The sequence below is a fragment of the Rattus rattus genome, chromosome X, assembly GCF_011064425.1.
Source record: "Rattus rattus isolate New Zealand chromosome X, Rrattus_CSIRO_v1, whole genome shotgun sequence".
NCBI classification, from domain to species: domain Eukaryota; kingdom Metazoa; phylum Chordata; class Mammalia; order Rodentia; family Muridae; genus Rattus; species Rattus rattus.
Genome location: NC_046172.1, coordinates 123,826,427 through 123,835,826, shown reverse-complemented (window position 1 = coordinate 123,835,826; position 9,400 = coordinate 123,826,427). Strand labels below are relative to the sequence as shown.

At 33.8% G+C, this 9,400-nt stretch overlaps 1 pseudogene; it reads right to left on the bottom strand.

The window, feature by feature from the left end:
• Positions 1 to 8,461: 8,461 nt before the first annotated feature.
• LOC116889565 lies at positions 8,462 to 8,621 on the bottom strand (annotated as a pseudogene).
• Between the last annotated feature and the right edge of the window lie 779 nt (positions 8,622 to 9,400).

The window sequence follows — 9,400 nt, the reverse complement described above, 5'->3', positions numbered from 1 at the left end:
ATTTGCATGTCAATCGTGCTTTAGTTTTAATTTGTTTTTTAGCTAATGAACTTTGTCTTCAGTATTTGACTTCAAAGCCCAAGTTCAGCAATTAAAACATTTATTCACTGATTAAATTAAATTTGCATCCAACAAACATGGGGGCATTCTGCAACAGTCCAGCAGATATGGGTTTCCCTTGTAAGCCACTGTCATGGAGCCACTGAGGACAGGATCTACTGTCCATATAATAAATCATCAACACCTCATTTCAGTGCAACTCCTTATCAGGAAATTCCTTCCACAGACAGTCATAGGCTTTCTTTTGGGTCAGGGACACATGCACAGCCATTTCTCCCACAAAGAGATTTACAAGTGCTTAGAGTGACCTTAGCTTCTCCGGTTTCCCAAACCAAATACTTGGCCTGGCCAATGTCACTATATCTGAGGTAATGTCACCACATCTGAACAGCTCTCTTAAATATTCTTTTTTTTTTCTTTTTCTTTTTTTTCTTTTCTTTTTTTTTTATTATTAACTTGAGTATTTCTTATATACATTTCAGTGTTATTCCTTTCCGGTTTCGGGCAAACATCCCCCCCCTCCCCTCCCCTTCCTTATGGGTGTTTCAACCCTCCCCCATTGCTGCCCTCTCCCCAACAGTCTAGTTCACTAGGGGTTCAGTCTTAGCAGGACAGGGCTTCCCCCTTCCACTGGTGCTCTTACTAGGATATTCATTTGCAACCCTACGAGGTCAGAGTCCGGGTCCAGTCCATGTATAGTCTTTGGGTAGTGGCTTGGTCCCTGGAAGCTCGGTTGGTTGGCATTGCTGTACATATGGGGTCTTGAGCTCCTTCAAGCTCTTCCAGTTCTTTCTCTGATTCCTTCAACAGGGGTCCTGTTCTCAGTTCAGTGGTTTCCTGCTGGCATCGCCTCTGTATTTGCTGTATTCTGGCTGTGTCTCTCTCAGGAGCGATCTGCATTCACATTTTGATCATCCGTCTTGAGTTTCATTTGTTCTAGGCATCTAGGGTAATTCAAGCATTTGGGCTAATAGCCACTTATCAATGAGTACATACCATGTATGTCTTTCTGTGATTGGGTTAGCTCACTCAGGATGATAGTTTCAGTTCCAACCATTTGCCCTTAATTTCACAAAGTCATTGTTTTTGATGGCTGAGTAATATTCCATTGTGTAGATGTACCACATTTTCTGTATCATTCCTCTGTTGAAGGGCATCTGGGTTCTTTCCAATTCTGGCTATTATGAATAAGGCTGCGATGAACATAGTGGAGCACGTGTCTTTTTTATATGTTGGGGCATCTTTTGGGTATATGCCCAAGAGAGGTATAGCTGGATCCTCAGGCAGTTCAATGTCCAATTTTCTGAGGAACCTCCAGACTGATTTCCAGAATGGTTGTAGCAGTTTTTTCTCATATATGTATCCTGATTATGGTTCCTATTTCCTCTATTCCTCTATTTTCCCCTTTCTTCATTCAAATCCATTCTTTCTATTTCTCATTAGAAAACTAACAGACTTCTAGGGATTAATTATAACACATCATAAAATAGAATAAGATAAAACAAAAGCTGCCATATTAGAATAGGACAAAATTAATAGAAACTTTGTTCTCCAGTTTAAAAAACAGATTGTCTGAACTTCTCATTAGAGTGTCTCCTCTCACAGAATTGTTAGGAAAGGTGGTTTAATAACTGCAAACTACCCAAGACATAGTATTGTTTGGAGTTGTATCTTGCTGGCAAACCTAAGTTTAACATCTGGTGTCTCATTGTTCTGAGAAAGGTATTCAGAGGGAGACAAGTCATTTTGAAATACCTGTAGTCTATATAATTTCTGAATGGCAGACACCAATGAATAATAAGATGAGTCCATTTCAGATTGTGCCACTTACCATGATGAGATAACTTCATGCATAATTAGAGGATGGTGATACTTCAAAGCTAAGAAAAATGTTAGCTGCTTTCAAATTACCATGAAAAGAAAAATGACTGGTCTTACATGCTTTGAAACCCACACCAATAGGCAAAACAAAAATTGGTTTCTCTGTCATAATCTCCTTCTGCAATACACACCATTCATAAAACACAAAACAAACAAAAACAAACAAGAAACCATTTTTCCTTCCTGATTCTATCTTTTTTTTTCCTGAATAGTTTCTCAGTCAAATCACCCTATATGTGGGGTAGTTTTCATCCCAACCATCCTATTTCATTCCCTGCCCACCATAAGCTCTTAATCATTTCATGATATAAAATGCATTTAATACAACTTAAAAAGTTCTCATCAACTTAAAAAGTCTCAATACTGTCAAAAGTTTAAAGGATATTACACTCATTGCCATATCTTAAACATAGCATAGTATATGGAATATCTTAAACAATAGCATAGAAAGGAAAATTACATATCCTCAACATAAAATGTCACAGGCTATATACTCCCATTCCAAAAGTAAGGAATTAAAGCATAATGAATAAACATTACCAACACAAGCTTGAAACCTAGCAGGGGAAATAACAAATCCTATAGCTCTTTACCTAGTGTCTAAGGGCTTACATGCCTTTAGTCCTCTAGCTTTCCTGCTTGAAACATAGATCTCTCTCTTCAATAGGATGATTCCATTCCAGGTGTGCAGCTGTTTTAGTAAATGTCTCAAAGATCTGTCATCTCTAACAGTCTGGAGCTTCCACCATGACCCCGGATTTACTTTTACTATTTCACACAGTGGCATGTCAGAACCTCCTGGCCTCTCTTGTAATTCACAAGAGACTCATCCATCATATGTTGCTTTGAAGGGACATTACTGGTCTGATTAAAGAGAATATATTAAATATCTTGACTTCAGTTTTATTGCTGCCTTGGCCAATCCTCTGTTGCTATGATTGAACTACACTTAATTAATGAGGATGAAAGTCTGACTGGAGTAACTAACCAGAAGTCTGATCAAGGAATCACATTATATGGTGTTCTTGAAGTTTGGGACTCTACAAGTCCCTGAGGAGAAAAATGCAACACATGAAAGGAATTTTACAAAAAGGAATCTGTTTCGTGTCAATCCATAAACCTACCATTAATTAATTAATAAGAATGGAGTCACCTTGACCAAATGATCATTTAAAGCTCCTACCTGATCCATTCCTTGAAATTTCTATGGGGCTTAAACTTTTTTCAAGTGGATACACAAAATGTTAAGGTCTGTTATATTTTCATACATACATTTCACCCTACATTGTTCATATTTTATTTGTAATACACTGACTCCTTTGTTCCTAATATATTTTCATCAACCTTATTCCTTCCTGCAAATAGTATAGTGTCCTTCATATTTCCCCTCCTATTTTGAAATTATGTGACTATGAATATATAAATGCATATCTGTGTGATCATGTATCATATATACATATATATTTCTGTATTTAATTTTAATAAAAGTTTAATAAAACATCAAAATTTCTCACAGTCCTTATTAGTCTTAATCCTGTCAAAAGTCTAAAGTATCTTATATCACCCATGGCAGTATCTTAATATCCCTGTAACATAAAAGAAAATAACATACACATACTATATTTTTTTATCATATTCATCTCTTACTCATCTTCCCCACTCTTTTTTTCTTCTTCTTTCCCAAATATTTCCCTTTTATTTTATTGTCACATATGTGTAGGTATGTGTGTCAGAAAATGAATGTCATATTTTTATTGGATATTTTTTACTTACATTTCAAATGATATCCCCTTTCCCGGGTACCCATCCATAAAACCACTATTCTGCCCTCCTTCTTCTATAAGGGTGCTCCACCACCCAACACCCACCCCTTCCTGTCTCCTGGTTCTGACATTCTCATACACTGGGGGGTTGATTCTTGGCAGGACCAAGGGCTTCTCTTACCATTGGTGCCAAATAAGGCCATAATCTTCTACATATGCAGCTGGAATCACGGGTTAATCCATATGTACTCTTTGGATGGTGGTTTAGTCCCTGGGAGCTCAAGCTGGTTAATACTGTTTTCCTTATGGGGTTGAACACCCCTTCTTCTCCTTTAATCCCTTCTCTAACTCTTCCAATGGGTACCCTGTTCTCAGTTCAATGTTTGACTGCAAGCATCTTCCTCTGTATTTGACATGCTCTGGTAGAGCATTTCCGGAGACAGCTATATCGGGCTCCTGTCAGCATTCACTTTTAGGCATCAGCAATATTGTCTGGATTTGGTGGCTGTATATATATGGGCTGGATCTCCAGTTGGGGCAGGCTCTGAATGGCCTTTTCTTTAGTCTCTGCTCTTAACTTTGTCTCTATATTTCCTCCTATGGATAATTTTGTTCCCCCTTCTAAGAAGGACTGAAGCATCCACACTTTGGTCATCCTTCTTCATCAGCTTCATGTGGTCTGTGTCATATTTGTTTTTATCTTGAATTACTCTTTCTTGTTTTCTGCTCCCTAAACACATTAAATTCCCTTTGCCCCACATAATTCCATTCAGCTCAGATGAAACTCTGAGAGTAAATGGTGTTTGTCTGACCCTGGCTCCTTTCCTTAGCATGAGAATTTATATTTATATCCACTATTCTATAACATGTGAGTTTTTTCTTCTTTGTATTTTAATAAAACTAAATTTTTATGTATACCATAGTTTATGTATTTGTTGATGGGCATCAAAACTGTTTCTCTATCTTTGCTCTTTCTGCAACTAATGCTACAATAAACATGGTGGCGCCCATATCTTTCTGTTATGCAAACTTAGAATGTTTTGACTACATAAAGGGAGTGGTTTAGTTTGTTAGCTTGTTAATTTTAGTTTTCTCTTAATTTTTTGACAGCCTGCCATTTACATGTATTCAGAAGGTGAGTGCTGCTTCTAACACTTCAAAAACCTCAGTCCAAATCTTTTATTACCTCATAAAATTCAATTGACTATAGGCACAATTAAATCAATTATTATTAGAATAAAACTTTATTTTCTTTTAATTATGTGTACATTTAAAATATACTATAAAGTTTATTTCATATGTGCTATTTTTCCTGATGAATTTTATAAAGGTATCCAGGCATGGTGTTGCACACTTTTAATACTAGACCTTGGATAACAGTGGTAGTCACATTTCTGTGAGTTTGAGGCCAGCCTGGTCTACAAAATGAGCTCCAACCTAGCCAGTTATACAGTGATATGTTGTTTCAAAAACAAGAAATTGTATTCATTATTTTTTAAATTGAATTTTATAGAGACAAAACTGTTGGTTTGAAATGTCTGGGCACCTTCAAGAGTCTTAAGATTAAAACTATATCATTTTACTGTTTCATATTCCTAGCAGTAATGTAAAACATGGTCACATTCTGGTGGTTTCAAAGCCACTACATACATTACTTGCCTATTGATGTGTCTAATAAATTAGCATAAACATATGCCTTAACATACATTTATAGTATAAAGCTTCTACTTATCAGGAATTTTAAAAAATGATTAACCTATATTCTCTTCTTCAGGGTCTCCCTGGAGCATAGTCAGAAAATTTGCTGATGCTTTCCTCTAAGTAGGTACAATTAAATAATATTCCAATTCTATGCTCATTTACATTAATACAGAATTAATTTCTGAAAGTACATTTTAATATTTTTCACCTAGAACTGTCCACATTTTTTGTTTTGTCGATTAATGTACTAGATTTTAACAATATGATAGCTTCCTCAGGATACATCTGATAATGGAGGTTTTATATTATGATGACAAGAGTGTTATCTTAACAGTTTTGATATTTTCTATTGATTAAAAACATATCACATGTCAAACTCAAACTCTCTAACATAAATATTTGAACAGGGATATGAACAATTCAGTTTAGAATTCATCACAGACCACATAAAGACCCTGGACTCTAATACAAATTGCTATTTCTTTTATTCTTTACAATTTATAGCAGTATTAAATGTAAGCTTTTTATTTATTGTGTTGTCGAATTCCTTTGATTACTAAAATAAGAAAATAAGTGGTCAACAATATTAAATGCTGCTTGCCAAATATTCAATAACATAGAATATTTATTATAAAATAAATCATAAACTACCTAAAGCTATTTCTGTACTTTTTGAAAATTTACTAGGCAACAAAATTATTCCAAGAGAAGACTCAGTACATAATACTCATGAGATTGCTCTTTACAACGAGACCACTTGGCTTAAGTTAACTATTTGCCCTATCATTTAGCAGTCTGCAAATCTATTTCTCTATGTGTCCTCAGATGTAATGTTTTACATGTATATATATATATATATGAATATAGATTATATGTAAAATTGTAATACTTTATATAGAATATATTAAATATATATAATAAATAATATATAAACTTATAGGTTATATGTTATATATTATGTATATTGTATTAAATGGTAAATATATTAGTAGATGTTAGATACTATAAAACATAGAAAATAGATAAAATTCATATATTATACATATATATGAAAATTATATACAAGGATACTGAGTCTCAGCAAGCATAGAGAACTTAAGTCAAAACTGATAAATATACATATTTATGTAATATATTATTAAATACTGTGTACTCTGTACAGTGGGTATATATGTATATGTATGTGTGTATAATTGTCATAACTACTTAAATTTACAGATATTTTTAGTTTCACAACTCTAAGTATTATAATACAAATTTAGTTTTTTAAATTTTAACATTAAACTAGTAAAATAGTTATTTTGAACTATGTCAACATAGAATACAGGAAATATTAAGTTATGAGAATTAGATGAGTTAATTTCAGTCAATGCCACAGAACTTGTGTGACATACCAAAAATGCTGTGTAAATATTTGCCATTATCACTACTATAAATAATATTGTGTTCAGTGTTCTGGATTTTATAAAGCATAAAATATAATATATAACCTCAAAGTAGTACCAAATTAAATTATTCTCAGGATAATACTGAAATCATATAATCATTATTATGTTACTTGTTAAGGGGGATGTGTTTTAAATTAGAATTTTTTCTTAAGATTGAAACCATAAAAAAAATCTTTTGTAAAATATTTAACCCCCTAAAATAGTAGCCTAAATAGGAAGCCATCAAAGAAAACTCATTAAAAAATGTGAGAAGGAAGGATAAATGTACCTCTCATTAAATGATAGTTTCCAGAAGGGGTGCATGCTGAAAGGGAAGGACTCAATTCGATTTAAGGGGTAAGCCACTGAGTGTTTGACTACCTTCCAGTGAATAGATAGATAACAAAAAATATTATATTATGTAGCATAAGCATCCACAGACATGTGCTTTGCATGTGGATGCAAGCCATGACTATCCTTGTGAAAAATTTCAACTCATGAATATCTTTGCAGTTAGATATCATTCTTGTTATTGCTTTCTCAGAAAATATGATGAATTATCATAATAAGCTATTCAACTGTAATGAAATATCAGGAAGGAAGGAAGGAAGGAAGCAAGGAAAGAAGGAAGGAAGGAAAGAAGAAAGGAAGGAAACATCTGAATACTCTCAACATTGTTGCCTCTCATTTGCCAAGAATTCAACCTTCAAGATCTGCCTAATGTCCAAGGCCTACTTAAACATTTTCAAATATCAGTCTACTATCATTGATCGCAAGAGAACAAAGTACCTTGCAGCTTTAGTCAATTAGATAGAAAGCTCCTTGTTTGGAGAGGAATGCCTTGTAATAAAGAAAGAAATTTACTAAGCTCATAATATTTTCTTAGCATTATACTAACGTGTGTTAACAAATGTTCATGTATTAAATCCTTACCACAACTGTACACTGGAAAGTTGACTAACTATAGAATTTAGTGAACATTTTATTACTTTTATCTGTTGACTAAGTTCACAGATGCTTTATTTTTATCTGAAGTATAACAAAATTGATAAAAACTGAGCATTCCAAACTAGAGCCATCGCAGCATGCAAGCATGGATAACTGCACTTCTGATTGCCTAAACACATGAGATTTGAAATGAAATCTATGTTGAACATAATGGAAGCATATGTGTGAGAGAATGGCCACTGCCCTAAGAGTTCCAGACATAACTTCCTATTGGGTTCTAAGTCTTGTCCTGGGTGGTCTTATACACCAGACAAATAGCAGTATGGAAAAAATTCTCCAAGGACAAGAGAAACATAATTGTTTAAGTTCATGCAGCCTATTTGCTTACATGTATATTTTATCTTGTTCTTAGATTTTTTTTTCTTGAAATTCACAGATTTTGGGGGACTAAAAAAATCAAATTATAGTAAGAAATTCTCTATTTTATCTGTATTTTCTCACATTCACTAATTTCATTCAACTTCTGCTTATCAAGAGTGCTCCAGTAATACACCTAGTAATTGGTTCTAAAGTATCACAAATATCATATATGCATGCCAGCCTATATGTCCATAAAATCCATGTAAGTGAAGGTAATTACTAAAGTTAGATTATGACTATAGAAGTGTTGAAAGAAATGTATAAAACAATTCATGAGTAAGGATTTCCCAAGTAGGATTTAGCAGCTACTGAATGATATCAGTCATTTTTCTTCTGACTTACATTAATTTATTCTTTCAATTAGCAATAATCGCGCCTCGGATAAACCTCATTGTCTACGATACTGCCACTGCGCAAAGCTACATTAATTTATTCTTAATATGAATATTCATAGCAAAAATAAGTACTTCATTTTTTCAGCTCTTTATACTACAACTGTTCTTTCATTCAGAAAGGCCCTCCTGCTTCTCTGTTCTTTGATGAGATTTAATTTTCATGAAGGTGGTTGGGTTTGATGTCATTCAAATTCAGCCTGAGAGAGTCGAGGAAACTGAACAAAAGTTACTATTCATACCACATCAGAAAAAAAGAAATGAAAATACAAGTCTTCCTTAATATTACATAGCTGTGTGAATTTCATACTAATTCAAAACCTGGGACCACTGAATTCTAAAACCAGCATCTCTTTCAGTCATGTATTCTGCAGAAAACGGGAGTATCTTTCAAATGGAATAATAAAAAGAAAATGATACAGACTGTAAAAGTTGAATTGGACAGATGTCCCAGCAGAGAAAATGAGCTTACAGTAAAGTCTGAGAACTTGAATTCTAACCCCAGTACCCACATGGTAAAAGAATGTTTCTTGTCCCTGAAAGTTGTCCTCTGAATCCGTATGCAATGTGGCATGTGTGTCTCCCCATTACATAAATAAATCTTTTTTGAAACACAAAACAAACAAAACCTTCTACAAAGCATGGATGCATCATTCTATTTGCAGCATTTTTATAAAAAAAAAAAAAAAAAAAAAAACCAACCAAAGAGCAGAAACAACAAAAACTCATAAAATTTAATTCTATTCCTCCCAGAGAAGTGAGGTACCTCAGCAGGTAAATATGTCTATCTGCAAGCATGATGATCTGA